Raw genomic sequence first — 14,593 nt, 5'->3', positions numbered from 1 at the left:
AAAGAAAGAAAGAAAGAAAGAAAGAAAGAAAGAAAGAAAGAAAGAAAGAAAGAAAGAAAGAAAGAAAGGAAGGAAGGAAAGAAAAAGAAATATTGTGTATGGTATAAGATGTCATCACTAGGGAACATAATGGTAAATTCCTGATTGAAATGTCAGTTTGGAAGCTTGATTTTTCATAGTCACTTCAGTATTATGTAAGATGAGGCTAAACTTTGAAATCAGACTGAGATGAAGTCATAATTCTATAATTTATCAAGGTGTATGATTTCAGACAAGTTTGGGCAAGTCTTAGTGTCAGTTTTTTCAGCTTTAAAATGAAAATATCTGGGGTAGCCTGTGTGGCTCAGTCAGTTAAGAATCTGCCTTCGACTCAAGTCATGAACCCAGGGTCCTGGGATTGAGTCCCTGCATCGGGCTCCCTGCTCAGCGGGGAGTCTGCTTCTCTGTCTCCCTCTAGCCCTCCCCACTGTTCGTGTGCTCTTCCAAATTAATAAAATATTTTTTAAAAAAACATTAAAAAAAGAAAATAACACTAGTTACTCCATATGTTAATTTATGGAATTAATGAGACAGTATTTATATGGGCAATATGTTGGACTGACACCTCAACGTATCCTCGAACTTAGAATAAAATCAGGAAGACCCAAATGAAAGGAATGAGATCCGACACCAGCAGAAATGATATAGCCAAAGGGATTATTTGTAAATGTGTAACAGATGAATCTAAGAGACAACCAGATCAGATTAAAGTGGTGAGAGTATATTGTCATGTCAGGAAAATGTGAACTGGATGGGACTGGATTAAGTTAGGTTTAAACCTAGTCAATTACATAATAATGTGGGAAGAAAAAAATGTGCTAGCAGAAGGGGGTTTTGGTTTCCAAAACCATCCTGGAGAGAGAGTTCTCTGACCCAAGAATATGAGGAGCCAGTCCCCACCTACTGCTGTGGAGGCATCAGGCCACCAAAGCAGGGTGGCGTTAGCCATTGCAAACACCCAGCACACCCTCTCCCCATCCCCTGGTTTCATGCTCACCTTCCTAGTGACATTTTGATTTCCACCCAGATTTGCTCACAGGAAAGGGAGATGAACCAGTAGCACAACGTTCAATCCCCTAGTGCTATATGGGTGGAAATCTAAAACCCCTTGGACTTCGGCCACCTTCATTCCCCCGGTTAGTGCCTGGGAGATGCTAGTAAGGATACTCCGTTACTTATTGTAGTTTCTGTCTTTTTCTCCCACCCCAGTCTAGTCAGGTCATGTGTCAATAGGGAAGGAAAAAGGAGGCTTTGGTGATTCAGGTTTCTGGGGTGGCTGCTACAGAATTCATCAAGGACAATGCTGTGATGATGATTTCTCAGATATACTGAATACTGGCTAGTGCTTACCCCTTCTGAAGAAAAACAGGTCTATTATGAGATGGCTCAATTTTTATATGGCCACTTCTGGTTCTTTCTCTCATGTTTTAGAGACAATCTTAATCAAACTGCCTCCCCTTCTCCTTGCCTAATTCTAAATCTTTCTTTTCTTCTTCTCTTTCAACATGTTTCATTATCTCTCAGAAATACATGCCTTCATCACAAACTTTTTTTTCAAATATTTTATTTATTCATTTAAGGGGGGGAGTAGAGGGGGAGGGAGAGGGACAAGCAGACTCAGCGCTGGCCTCAGAGCCTGAAGGTGGGGGAGGGGCTCGGGCTCAGTCTCAGGACCCTGAGAGTCAGACACTTGATCCTCAATCAACTGAGCCACCCAGGTCCCTCACCTTCATCACATACTTTTATCACTTATCCTTCACTCTGCTTTTCTCCGCCATTACCCAGAATGCTTATCACTTTGACCTTGTAGATACCTCTTTCTTCATAGTTTATTTGCTGATTTGATTTTTTTCTGTTGAATGTTGTCCATTTCCTACCCATCCCATAGTATGATGAGTTTAACCACAGTCTCAAAGTGCCAGGATGACTAGAACATACTGCATTAACAAAACAGTATTTATTCTTTATGGAACAAAATGAGATGTTTTCCCAGAAAGTAGTTATAATCTCTACATGTCCCAGGTCGATAGACTGGCTGATCTTTAGAAGGTAAAACTAAAGTTCTCTATTTCAATTCACCCTTCTCACTGTGTCAGCCTCTAAGGTTTGGCAAAATAAGGATTTGGATTTTGTTCTGTTTGATCAGTATTGTTTGCACTTAATTGTCTTTATGGTCTCCAGCTTTGACAGTTAAATCAACAACATTGATTTCATTTTCAGTATGTACCGAGCACCAAGCCACAAGGAAAAGTGCACGACAGACTCCCTATCCTGAAAGAGAGTCCAATCAGTGGGGAAGGACCTCCCCTCCCCAAGAAAACATGTCTCCATTCAAATGACTGAAATAGAAAAGTAGGATGGCGCTTCACCATTACTGTAAGGGGAGAGTAATAGGTGTGCTCCCCAAAGCCAGACTGTGATCGTGGCTAAGAGCATGGGCTCTGGGTTTAGTCTCTTGAGTTGGAATTCCACTTGCCATCTGATTTTAGGCAGCTACTAAAGTTTTCAAACCTCTCTTCTGTAAGGTAGGGATATAGTCTATATCTCATAGGGTTGTAGTGAGGATTAAATGAGGTGATACATATGAAGTACTTAGCCCAGTAATAATAATAGCTAATGTTTCTTAAGCATTTTTTTTTAAAGATTTTATTTATTTATTTGAGAGAGAGAGAATGAGAGAGAGCACATGAGAGGGGGGAGGGTCAGAGGGAGAAGCAGACTCCCTGCCGAGCAGGGAGCCCGATGCGGGACTCGATCCAGGGACTCCAGGATCATGACCTGAGCCGAAGGCAGTCGCTTAAACCAACTGAGCCACCCAGGCGCCCTCTTAAGCATTTTTTTATGCCAATATGGCAGGGGCTAAATAGTGGCGCCCAAAGATATCCAGCTGCTAATTCCTGGAACCTATGTATGTTACCTGATGTGGCAAGAGGGACTTTGCAGGTGTAATTAAATTAAGGATCTTGAGATGGGGAAATTATCCTAGATGAACTTGGTGGATCCTAAATGTAACCCAAAGTGTCCTTATAAGAGGGGATCAAAGGGATATGTTACTACAGAAGAAGGCAATATGATGCCCAAAGCAAGATGCTACACGGCTGGCTTTCAAGACGGAGGAAGGTACCACCAAAGAATGGAAAAGACAAGGAAACAGGTTTTTTACTATGCCTCGAGAAGGTGTGTGGGCTTGCAGATACCTTGATTTTGGCGCACTGGAACAGATTTCAGGCTTCTGATCTCCAGAACTGTAAGACAATAAATGTGTGGAGGCGGCTTTTTTAAAAGCTTTTTGGAGATATAATTGACATCTAACATCGTGTAAGTTTAAGGTGTACAATGTGATGATTTGATACACATATATATTGGGAGATGTTTATTGCAATAAGGTTAGTTACATCCTTCAGCTCACATAATTACCATTTTGTCATTATTATGGGGAGAATATTAAAGCTCTATTCTCATAGCAACTTTCAAGTACACAAAACAGTGATTGTTAATTGTAGTCACCATGCTGTACATTAGATCCCCAGAACTTACTCATTTTATAACTGAAAGTTGTACCCTTTGACCACTATCCCCCCATCACTCCCACCCCTCAGCCTCTGGCAACCACCATTCTACTCTGTTTCTATGAGTTCAATTTTTTTTTAGATTCCACATATATGTGGAATTTGTCTTTCTCTGTCTGATTTATTTCACTCAGCGAAATGCCCTTAAGGTTCATTCATGTTGTCACAAATGGCAGAATTTTCTTCTTTCTCATGGCTGAATAACATATGTGCCTTCTATTTCCAATTTGTGGAGTGTTTTTATCATGAAAAGATGTTGAATTTTGCCAAATTCTTTTTCTGCATCTATTGCACAACCATATGATTATTGTCTTTCATTCTATTAATGTGGTGTGTTATAATTATTGATTTGTGTGTGTTGAGCCATTCTTACATCCAGGGATAAATCCCACTTGATCATGATATATGATCCTTTTAATGTGCTCTTGAATTCAGTTTGCTAGTATTTTGTTGAGAAATTTTGTGTCTATATATTCATTGGGGATATTGGGCTATAGTTTTCATTTCATGTAGTGTTCTTCTTTTTTTAGGATTTTTTTAAACCTTTTTTAAAAATTTTAATTCCACTGTAGTTAACATACAGTGTTCTATTAGTTTCAGGTGTACAATATAGTGATTCAGCAATTCCATATATTACTCAGTGCTCATTAAGATAAATACATTCTCGTTTTGTGTAGTGTTCTTACCTAGCTTTAGAATCAGGGTAATGCAGGCCTCATAAAATGGGTTTGGGAGTGTTTCCTCTTCAAATTTTTGGAAGAGTTTGAGAAGAATTGGCATCAATTCTTTAAATGTTTGGTAGAATTCACCAGTAAAACCATCCATTCCAAAGGGCTTTCCTTTGTTGGTAGGTTTTTGATTACTGACTCAGTCTTCTTACTTGTTATTGGTCTATTTAGATTTCCTATTTCTTCATGATTCAGACTTGGTAGGTTGTATGTTTCTAAGAATTTATCCATTTCTTCTAGGTTGTCCAATTTGTTAGTGTGTAACTGTTCATAGAAGTCTCTTATGATCCTTTGTATTTCTGTGGTATCAGCTGTAATATCTCCTTTTTCATTTATAATTTTATTTGCATCTTCTCTCTTTTTCTTGGTAAATCTAGTCAAAGATTTGCCAATTTTGTTTAGCTTTTCAAGAAACCAACTCATTTTTGTTGACCTTTTCTTCTGTTTTTCCATTCTCTATTTCATTTATTTCTGCTCTGATTTTTGTTATCTCCTTCCTTCTGATAACTTTGGGCTTAGTTTTTTCTTTTTCTAGTTCCTTGACATGTGAAGTTAGGCTGTTTATTTGAGATCTTTTCTTTTTCTTAATGTAGACATTTGTGGCTATGAACTTCTCTCTTAGAATTGCTTTTGCTGCATCCTATAAGTTTTGATATGTTGTGTTTCCATTTTAATTTCCTTCAATATATTTTTTTACTTCCCTTTTGATTTCATCTTTGACCCATTGGTTCTTCAGGAGCGTGTTGCTTAATTTCCCACAGTATTAGTGAACTTTCCAGTTTTCCTCCTGTTATTAATTTCTAATTTTATACTATTGTGATCAGAAAAGATACTTGGTACAGTTTCAATATTTATTAATTTGCTGAGAGTCATCATGATCTATCCTGGAGAATGTTCTAAGGTGTGTATTCTGCTGTTATTGGATGAATTGTTCTCTATATGTCTGTTAGGTCCACTTGGTCTAAAGTATACCCAAGTCCAATGTTTCCTTATTGATTTTCCATCTGGATGATCTATCCATTGTTGAAAGTGGGATATTGAAGTCCCCTATTATTATTATATTATTGTCCATTACTCCCTTCAGATCTGAGCATTTGTTTAATATATTTAGGTGTTCCAATGTTGGGTGCATATATATTTACAATTGTTATATACTCTTGATGACTTGACCCTTTTAGGATTATATGATGATGTTCTTACTACAGTTTTTGACTTAAAGTCTCTTTTGTCTGATGTAAGTATAGCTACCTCTGCTGTCTTTTCATTTCTACTTGCATGAAATATCCTTTTTCACCCTTCACTTTAAGTCTATGTGTGTTCCTGAAGCTGAAATTAATCTCTTGTAGGCAGCATATAGTTCCGTCATGTTTTTTAATCCATGCAGCCACTCTATGCCTTTTGATTGGAACATTTAATCCATTTACATTTAAAGTAATTATTGATAAATAAGGAATTAGTATTGCCATCTTGTTCATTGTTTTCTGGCTGTTTTGTAGCTCCTTTGTTCCTTCTTTTCTCTCTTGCTGTCTTCCTTTGTGAATTGATGATCTTTTTGTCTTGCATGTAACCCCCAAAGGTTTTTGTTTTACGGTTACCCTAAGGCTCACTTGAAACATCTTATAGATATTATAGTCTGTTTATTTCAAACTGCTAACATCTTCAACTGTATACAAAAAACTACCCTTTTATTCCATCTCCTAGGACATTTTATGTTTCATATTTTACATCTTTTTAGATTGTGTATCCATTAATAAGTTATTGTAGTTATAGCTACTTTTAATACTTTTGTTCCTCAAGCTTTATATTAGAGTTAAGTGGTAAACACACCACTATATTACAATATTAGAGTATTCTCAATCTGATTATATACTTGTCTTTACCAGTATGTTGTTTCTTTTCTTTTTTTTTTCTTTTTAAAGATTTTATTTATTTATTTGAGAGAGAGAGATAGCGACAGAGATAACAAGAGAGAGCATGAGAGGGGAGAAGAGGGAGAAGCAGGCTCCCCACTCCCAATGCAGGGCTCCATTCCAGGACCCCAAGATCATGACCCAAGCTGAAGGCAGACACTTAACTGACTGAGCCACCCAGGTGCCTCTATGTTGTTTATTTTCACATGTTTTTACATTACTAGTTAGCATCCTTTTGTTTCAGCTTGAAGAACTCTTTCAGCATTTCTTGTAAGGCAAGTCTAGTGATGATGAACATCCTTTGGTGGCACCAGGTCTGGGGGTTGTGGTGACTTGTTAGCTCAGGCCATTAGGGTCTACTCCATCAACTACATGATCCTTATCAAGGCCGATTGCTCACCCTGCTCTTCCTTTCCTGGTAAGGTGAACTCTTTCTAACTTGGAAGTTCCCTCTTGGTGCTAAGTAATGCTGACTGGGGGGATGAGTTGATGGAGCAAAACAAAGCTGTTCTTCCTTCCCTTTTTGTGTGGTTGTTCTCAAATTTTTTGTTTAACTGCATTACTGAAGTTTATTAAGTGGACTCCAGAGCTCCCCAGTGCTGTTTTTATTTGTGGATGACTGTCTAATTGTTGATCTTTATGGAGAGATGGAGGGGTTTCCTACTCTGCCATCTTGGTAATGTCACTCCCAAATGTGTGTTGTTTTAAGCTACTGAGTTTGTGGTAATTTATTACAGCAGTAAATGAATACAGCTAGGCATTATTCTAAAGGCTTCCTGTGTATTATTTCATCCAACTCTCACCTTTTCCCCTCTCCTCATTAATCATGGAGAGGTGTGTTAGTAAGTTGGCCCCATCCTCAGCTGGCTCCACCACACCCACCTTGTACCTACATGTGCAGAATCTTCCTGACCTACCTTATTTTGGGATAAGGAGGACTCTGAAGAGCCTTCAGCCTAGTGGTTTCCCTCAAACCACTCCCACACCACTTCCATAACCTAGGGTCCAGAGTAAAATGGGAAGAAGTTGCAACAGGGAAAAAGATAATTATATTTTCATTGACTTGTTTTATAAATCTGGGTTTTTATATCAGTTTAGGATGATGCATCTGTATTTACCTTAAAGTGGATTGTGGTACAAGATGGATCCATCTTAGATTTCATCCATCAGGCTTTATTCTTTTTTTTTTCTTTTTAAGATTTTATTTATTTGACAGAGAGAGAGGGATCACAAATAGGCAGAGTGGCAGGCAGAGGGAAAGGGAGAAGCAGGCTGCCTGCTGAGCACAGAGCCTGATATGGGGCTCAATCCCAGGACCCTGGGATCATGACCCAGATGCCCAATCAACTGAGCCACTCAGGCGCCCCCATCAGGGTTTATTCTAAGTAATATCCTTGGTTTGAATACACAGGACAGTCTCTCACACACACACAAACACACGCATAAACCATAGGTGAGTTCTCCTAGGAAAACCTGCTCTTCATGCAGTTGTGGGAGGAACAGAGAACAGCAATGTTATCCTACTTCTGACATCTCTCTGCCTTGTAGTTTTGTTTCAAGAGAATTCACTTAACATGTTCCATTGAGGCTGCTGCATGGTGATTTCTGATGGCAGATTTAGGGTTGCATGCTGGCTTTGCCTTGAGTAAGCTCTCTGTTCCTCAGTTTCTTCATCTGTAGAAAATAGAATGATATCTATTTTCAGGATTGTTGTAAGGACTAAAATGATACAAGTGAAAGTGTCCTGGACATGGCAATCATGATGACCAGCATGGGTACAGCCCTTGCTGAGAGAGAACTTGGGCAGCCATGTTTGTTGGTCCACAGTTGATCAGACCATGTGTGGGTACCTGATACCCCAAAATCAGCCAGATCCACAGGCTGATCAGATACTAATGATGCAGTTCAGTGGAGAAAGTTCTGTCTAAACAGTAAGATAACCGCAGGTTGCTCTCTAGAACCTGAAATGGAAAATAAAGAGGGAATCAGGCAATTAGGGACAAGAACTGAAGCTAATAAGATGTTAAGAAGGAAGAGGTGGGGCCAGAAGCAAGTTGTAATTGTGAAAGTAACAAAGGAAACCTTTGTTTAGAAAGGAGTGGAGAGGCCAGCAGAGGGAGCTCTCACACCCTACTAGTCCTTGTGAATTGCAGACCCTGCAGGTAGAGACAGATCTTGCAGGTGTGTATTTCTTTACTATGCCAGCAGGAGGGAGAAAGTTTTTCCTCCTCCCCTGGCAACATCCTAGCTGGTGAGACTGTCACAACTTCAACCAATGAAAAGCCACTATACTTTGAACTCCCGGTTTACTCCAATGGTCTTTTTGTTTATAATGGCCCTTCCAAATTCCCCCTTTCATCTATAAAAAAGGGTTCTTTGTTGTCTGGACTTGCCTATGGTTTTGCTGTAGCTTGCTTTGCTGTAGCTTGCTTCCTGGATTGCAGTTCTCTGCTATTCCCAAGTAAACCCATTTTTGCTGGTAAAATAACTGCAGTTTTATTTTTAAAGCTAATATAGTTCTTGAGTAGGGCTAAGTTAATGAGGAAACAGAAACTATGAGTATGCAAAAGTAGTGAGGTCAAGAAAAGCTATAGATGGATGCTGAGGAAGCCAGAAGTGGGGACCACCCCCTCCCCCCCGCCCCAGTAAGCAAAGTCTTAGTAGCTGAGTCACATAAATGGCAGAACAGTAGAGTGAAGACCCATTAACTTCTGCCACTGAGATGCCTAGTGCCATCTTGGATTCAGAAGAGTTCCTAATCTTGGATGTCCACAGTTTGCTTATCTTCCTTATTGCCACACGACATCTTCAAATGAAGTCCTATTACTTGAGTTTGCCTATGGATCCTTATTTCTCGCAAGAGTTTAATGAAAACAAAAGACAGAACAAATGTTAGTTCTGTCTCATTTTTTAAATGGATCTTGAAACAGTGGGGCATAAGGGAGGCAGAAGAATATTACTGGCAAAGGGAATATCAAGAGTCAAGGCTTGAAGCTGAGAGAACATTAAAGATATCAGTGGCTGGGCATAATCTCAGAGCAAAAATCAGAGGGTTGTGATCTCTCACAAAGGGTAAGGGCAGTAGGGTAGAGTAGGATAGTTGGGAACCTAGATGCCCAAGATGGGCAACTTAACTGTGTTATCAGTAGCTGGAGCTCCTCCACTGAGGCTTTGTTATTCTCACACCCTCAGGGCTTTATTTTAGTAAAACATATCACTTTTAACATCTTAAAGATCAACCAACAATTTGTTATAAATCCTCCCAGGCAAAAAGTATATTAACTTGATTAATGATCAAAAACCTAGTTGTTATTATGGAAGACTCTACCAGATCTGTCCCTTATCTTTGCTTTTCAAGAGCTGTTTGTGTCTTCAAGGAAGCTGCTTAAAAGAAACACAGAAAATAAACCAACTCCCTGTCACATATATTCCTGTGGCCTGAATCATAAGGAAATGCAGATGGGACAGAACCAGGTTTCCTATCTGTGGGCTGACTCTGCCCAGGCCAGACTCAAGTGATGATGACGGAAGTCCTTGGAGTTTGAATATAGGTCAGGGCTAGTAAATAGCACTGGGCCTGGGTCCTGATTCAGTATCAGAATCCACTTCCCTCAGGTGTTTTCCAAATTTTCTAGGCTCTCCAAACCTGAGGAACGGCCTTTAGAACAGTGGTGTCCAATAGAAGTATAATGCAAGCCCTATATCTAATTGAAACTTGTGCAGTAGTCATGTGATAAAAGTAAAAAGACATGGGTGAAATTAATTTTAATAATATATTTTATTTAACCGAGTATATCCAAAATATTATTTTTAACATGCAAGCAATGTAAAAACTATTTTTTTGTCCTGTCTTCAAAATCCAGTGCATTTTTTACACATACGTACATCTCGATTCAGACTGGCCACATTTTGTTTTTTAAGATTTTATTTATTTATTTGTTTGTTTATTTATGAGAGAGAGAGCATGCACGTGCACACGAGCAGGGGTGGGGGTGTGGGCAGAGGGAGAGGAGAGAGAGAATCCCAAGCAGACGCCACACTGAGCACAGAGTCTAATGTGGGGCTCGATCCCACGACCCTGAGATCGTGACCTGAGCTGCCTGAGAGGAAATCAAGAGTCGGATGCTTAACTGACTGAGTCACCCAGGCACGCCCAGACTAGCCACATTCTAAGTGCTCTATAGCTCCATCTGGCTGGTGGGTACATATTAGACAGCACAGGTCTAAGGAACTTGACTTGCTTCCTCCTTCCCACTCTACCTCCCACTCCGGTCAGATGCAGGAATTTGAGGGGTGGGCCAGAAGTTCAGAGGCCTTGTTGTCATGCCAATGCTGAGTCCACTAGAAAAAACAAAGTTGCTCTTCTTCTGAAACATCCTCATCTATTCCAATATGCCTCTTCTTTCCTCTTCTGAAATCAAGGGCTAGTGCTCTCAGAGAATGTGGTCCATGTTATAGCATTTTATTTCATTTTGCCTTATGCTCAGTTGTTATGTTTCAGATTCCCCAACTGGATTACAAAGGCCTCAAGGACATCTGTCCTACTCCTAGTCATCTCTTTTTGCAGCAAGTTTAAGCACCTAGTCATCAGTACATGTTTGTTGAATAAATGAATGAATCCTTACAGGACTGATAAACATGTATTATGGAAGCCTTTGTTTTATCTGACACCCCCTAGGTCCATACAGCCTGTTTCCTCATTAACAGTGAAGCCAATCAGGGCACTGTTGATCCCAGCCTGGAAACTGGGGGAAATACTTGCCTTTGTCTTCCAGGGTCTCATGCTCATGCACTCAGTTCAGCAAATAGTTCCTGAACAACTCCCGTGCCCAAGGCATCGTGCTGGGTACTACTGGAGCTGCACAGATGAGTAAGAAATATCCTTGCCCTCCAGTCCCTAACTAGTACGGGGCCTTTGATAGGTATACACAAATAATTATAATTTTAGGTTGAGTAAACTCAGTGCTGTAAGTAGAATAAAGAGGCCTGGTAGGAGAGGGGCAAGAAGAGGGACTCGCAAAAGAGGCTCTGTTCAGACTCATCCTTGAGATGATGCTTGAGGTTAAGACAGGATTTGGACAAGTGGGAATGGAAGGAGGAAACAAACAGCTTTTAAAAATCTGACAAATGAGGAAGAAACACAATACAGAGGAGGTGTGGTGAAGAGACTCATTAGGACAAGGAAATGAAACAGACTCCAAAGATGAGAGGTGGGTGGAAGAAATCCCAACAGGGTGGCGGAGGAGCAAATCCCATGGGAGGGGTGAGGATTCCAGAGCTGGTAGGCACCTTGTTGAAGAAGACAATGCCAGGAAGAAGGGCTTGCCAAGTGAAGCTGGGAATTCCAAAAGGAAGTGAGATAGGTCTGTGTGACACACTCATGTGGCAGAGGCAGGGACTGGAGGAATGAGGAGCCCTCTGATCAAGGAAAGTAGACTCTCCTGAAGAATGTTAAACAACCAGGTTGGAGCAGAGCCCCAGAGGGACAGGGAAAGGACAAGAAGAGATCAGATAAGCTGGAAAGAACTTTATGTGACACAGGAGACGTGGGCAATATTCTGTCTAGTCAGGACTGCATGCCCTGGAGATCACAGGAGCGGTCAGCACAGGAAATCAGACACCAGCCTGGGAAATCAGCCCCCAGTGCGGGGTTGGAAGGAGAGAGGAGACAGCAATTGACTAGGTTGTTGTGTAAATTACAGGTCGCCAAAACCTTTCCCAATCACGGGGGTCAGGATTCATGCCTGGAGGTGTGTAGGTCGTTCTGTACACATACAAAAGTTGCACCAACAGCAGCAGGGCAAATTCCAAGACTGGCTTTGGGGCAGGTGTACAAAAGGAAAACAGAGAGAATCTGATTTAAGGAGAAGACTAATTTACTTTCCATTTTTTAAATTTCAGATGCATCTGTTGCCTCTAAGCACTTTTATTTCAGAAAAAAGACAGACCAGACCATGCTCTACCTTTCAGAGCATGCATACAAGGGTGCCTGAAGAACACATGTTTTTGTACTCAGTGACACACACCCAAAGCTGTAAAGGAGACTAATAATGGCTAGTATACATTGAGCATGTGGCAACTGTAGGCCATGTGCATTATCTCATTTAATCTCCACAACATTACTATGACAGGGGCGCCTGGGTGGTGCAGTGAATTAGGCGTCTGACTCTTGGTTTCTGCTCATGTTGTGATCTGGGAGTGGGGGTGGGTCGTGAGATTGAGCCCTATGTCGGGCTCTGCACTTAGCAGAGTCCACTTAGGATTCTCTCTTCCTCTCCCTCTGCCCCTCCCCGCCCACCCCCTATCTCTCATATAAATAAATAAATCTTAAAAAAAAAATCAATATTACCTATGACATTATGTTACTATCTTCATTTCTCAGATAGGGAAACAGTTTACATGACTTGCTAAGATCATAATGCTAGTAACTTGTGCGGCTGTAGGAAGCTTTTTATATTATAAATTCATTGTTTTCTATAGTTATAGGGCTATTCAGATTTCCTTTTTTTGTATGTTTTAGTAAGATATATTTCCTAGGAATTTAGACAGTTCATTTAAATCTTCAAACTTATTGGCATGAATCTGGTCAAAAACCTTAATTTTTTAGTAATTTAGGATCTGAGGGGTGCCTGGGTGGTTTGGTCGGTTATGCGTCTGCCTTCGGCTCAGGTCATGATCCCAGGGTATACCAACCCTCCCCCCTCTCCCCGCATTGGGCTCCCTCCTCAGCGGGGAGCCTGCTTTTCCCTCTGCCTGCTGCTCCCCCTGCTTATGCTCTCTCTCTGTCTCTCACAAGTGAATAAATAAAATCTTTTAAAAAAAAGTCTTAGAAGAAAACATAGCCTAAATTTTCATGATCTGGGGTTAGGCAAAGACTTCTTAGATACAAAACCAAAAGAAAAATATAAAAACTGGACTTCGTCAAAATTTAAAACTTTGCACTGCAAACAATGCCATCAAGGCAGTGAAAGACAACCCATAGAATGGGAGAAAATATTTATAAATCATATATATGATAAGGGACTTATATCTAGAATATATTTAAAAACTATTATAACTCAATAATAAAAAGACAACCCAAACTAAAAATGGGCAACGTACTTGCATAGATGTTGATTTGCAAATTCAGGAGCTTTGCAGGTGAAATCTGTAACTGGTCCCATACAAAGAGGGCAAGGAAATGCTGAAGAAATAGGCAGACCACTCCAGATTGGTAGGTGAGAGTTTAATTAGTAAGGGCACTTACATACAAGACTTGTCTTGGTCAGTTGCAAGATGAGTAGATATCTGCACCCACCCACCAGAATCTTAAAAATTTATATAGAGGCTTTAACTGAGTTCAGTATATATATCGACCAGGTGGTCTTAACACCATATTGCTCTCAAGTCTGCGTCCTTGAAAATGGCTCTCACTGTGGGAAACAGTGGGCAGAACACACATTTCAGGGACATGGGAAGGGATGAAGAGCCTCCACTTGCCCGGGTCCAGGTTGTGGGTCAATCAGTGGTCACATCCTCTCGATGACCTCCTCTGACAATTAGACATTCCTCCAAAGAAGATATAAAAATAGCCAATAAGCATGTGAAAAAATGTTCAACATCATTAGCCATAAGGGAAATGCAAATCAAAACCACAATGAGATACAACTTCACACCCACTAGGATGGGTATATTAAAAAAAAAAAAACATAATTACAAGTGTTGGTGAGGATGTGGACAAATTGGAACCCTCATATATTGCTGGTGGATAAATGGTGCAGCCACTTTGGAAAGCAGTTTGGCAGTCTTCAAAATGTTGAACATAGTTACCATGCGATCCAGCAAGTCCATTTTTATATACCAAAGAGAAACAGAAACAGACATTCACACAAAAACTTGTACAGGAAATGTTCATAGCACCATTATTCACAATAGCCAAAAAGTACAAACAACTTAAGTGTCCATCAATTGATGAATAAATAAAATGTAGTATCATCCAAACAATGGAATATTACTTGGCAATAAAAAGAAATGAAGTACTGGGCGCCTGGGTGGCTCAGTTGGTTAAGCAACTGCCTTCGGCTCAGGTCATGATCTTGGAGTCCCAGGATCGAGTCCCGCATCAGGCTCCCTGCTCAGCGGGGAGTCTGCTTCTCCCTCTGCCCTCCCCTCTCTTGTGCTCTCTCTCTCTCATTCTCTCCCTCAAATAAATAAAATCTTAAAAAAAAAAAACCTATAAAAAAAAAAGAAATAAAGTACTGATACATGATACAACATGGATGAGCTCTGAATATGTTATGCTAAGTGAAAGAAGCCTGTCACCAAAGAGCATGTTATATGATTCCACACATATAAAATGTACAGAATG

The sequence above is a fragment of the Mirounga leonina genome, unplaced genomic scaffold, assembly GCF_011800145.1.
Source record: "Mirounga leonina isolate KUSES-001 unplaced genomic scaffold, KU_Mleo_1.0 Mir_91, whole genome shotgun sequence".
Lineage (NCBI taxonomy): Eukaryota > Metazoa > Chordata > Mammalia > Carnivora > Phocidae > Mirounga > Mirounga leonina.
Note: the sequence above shows the minus strand (reverse complement) of the source record.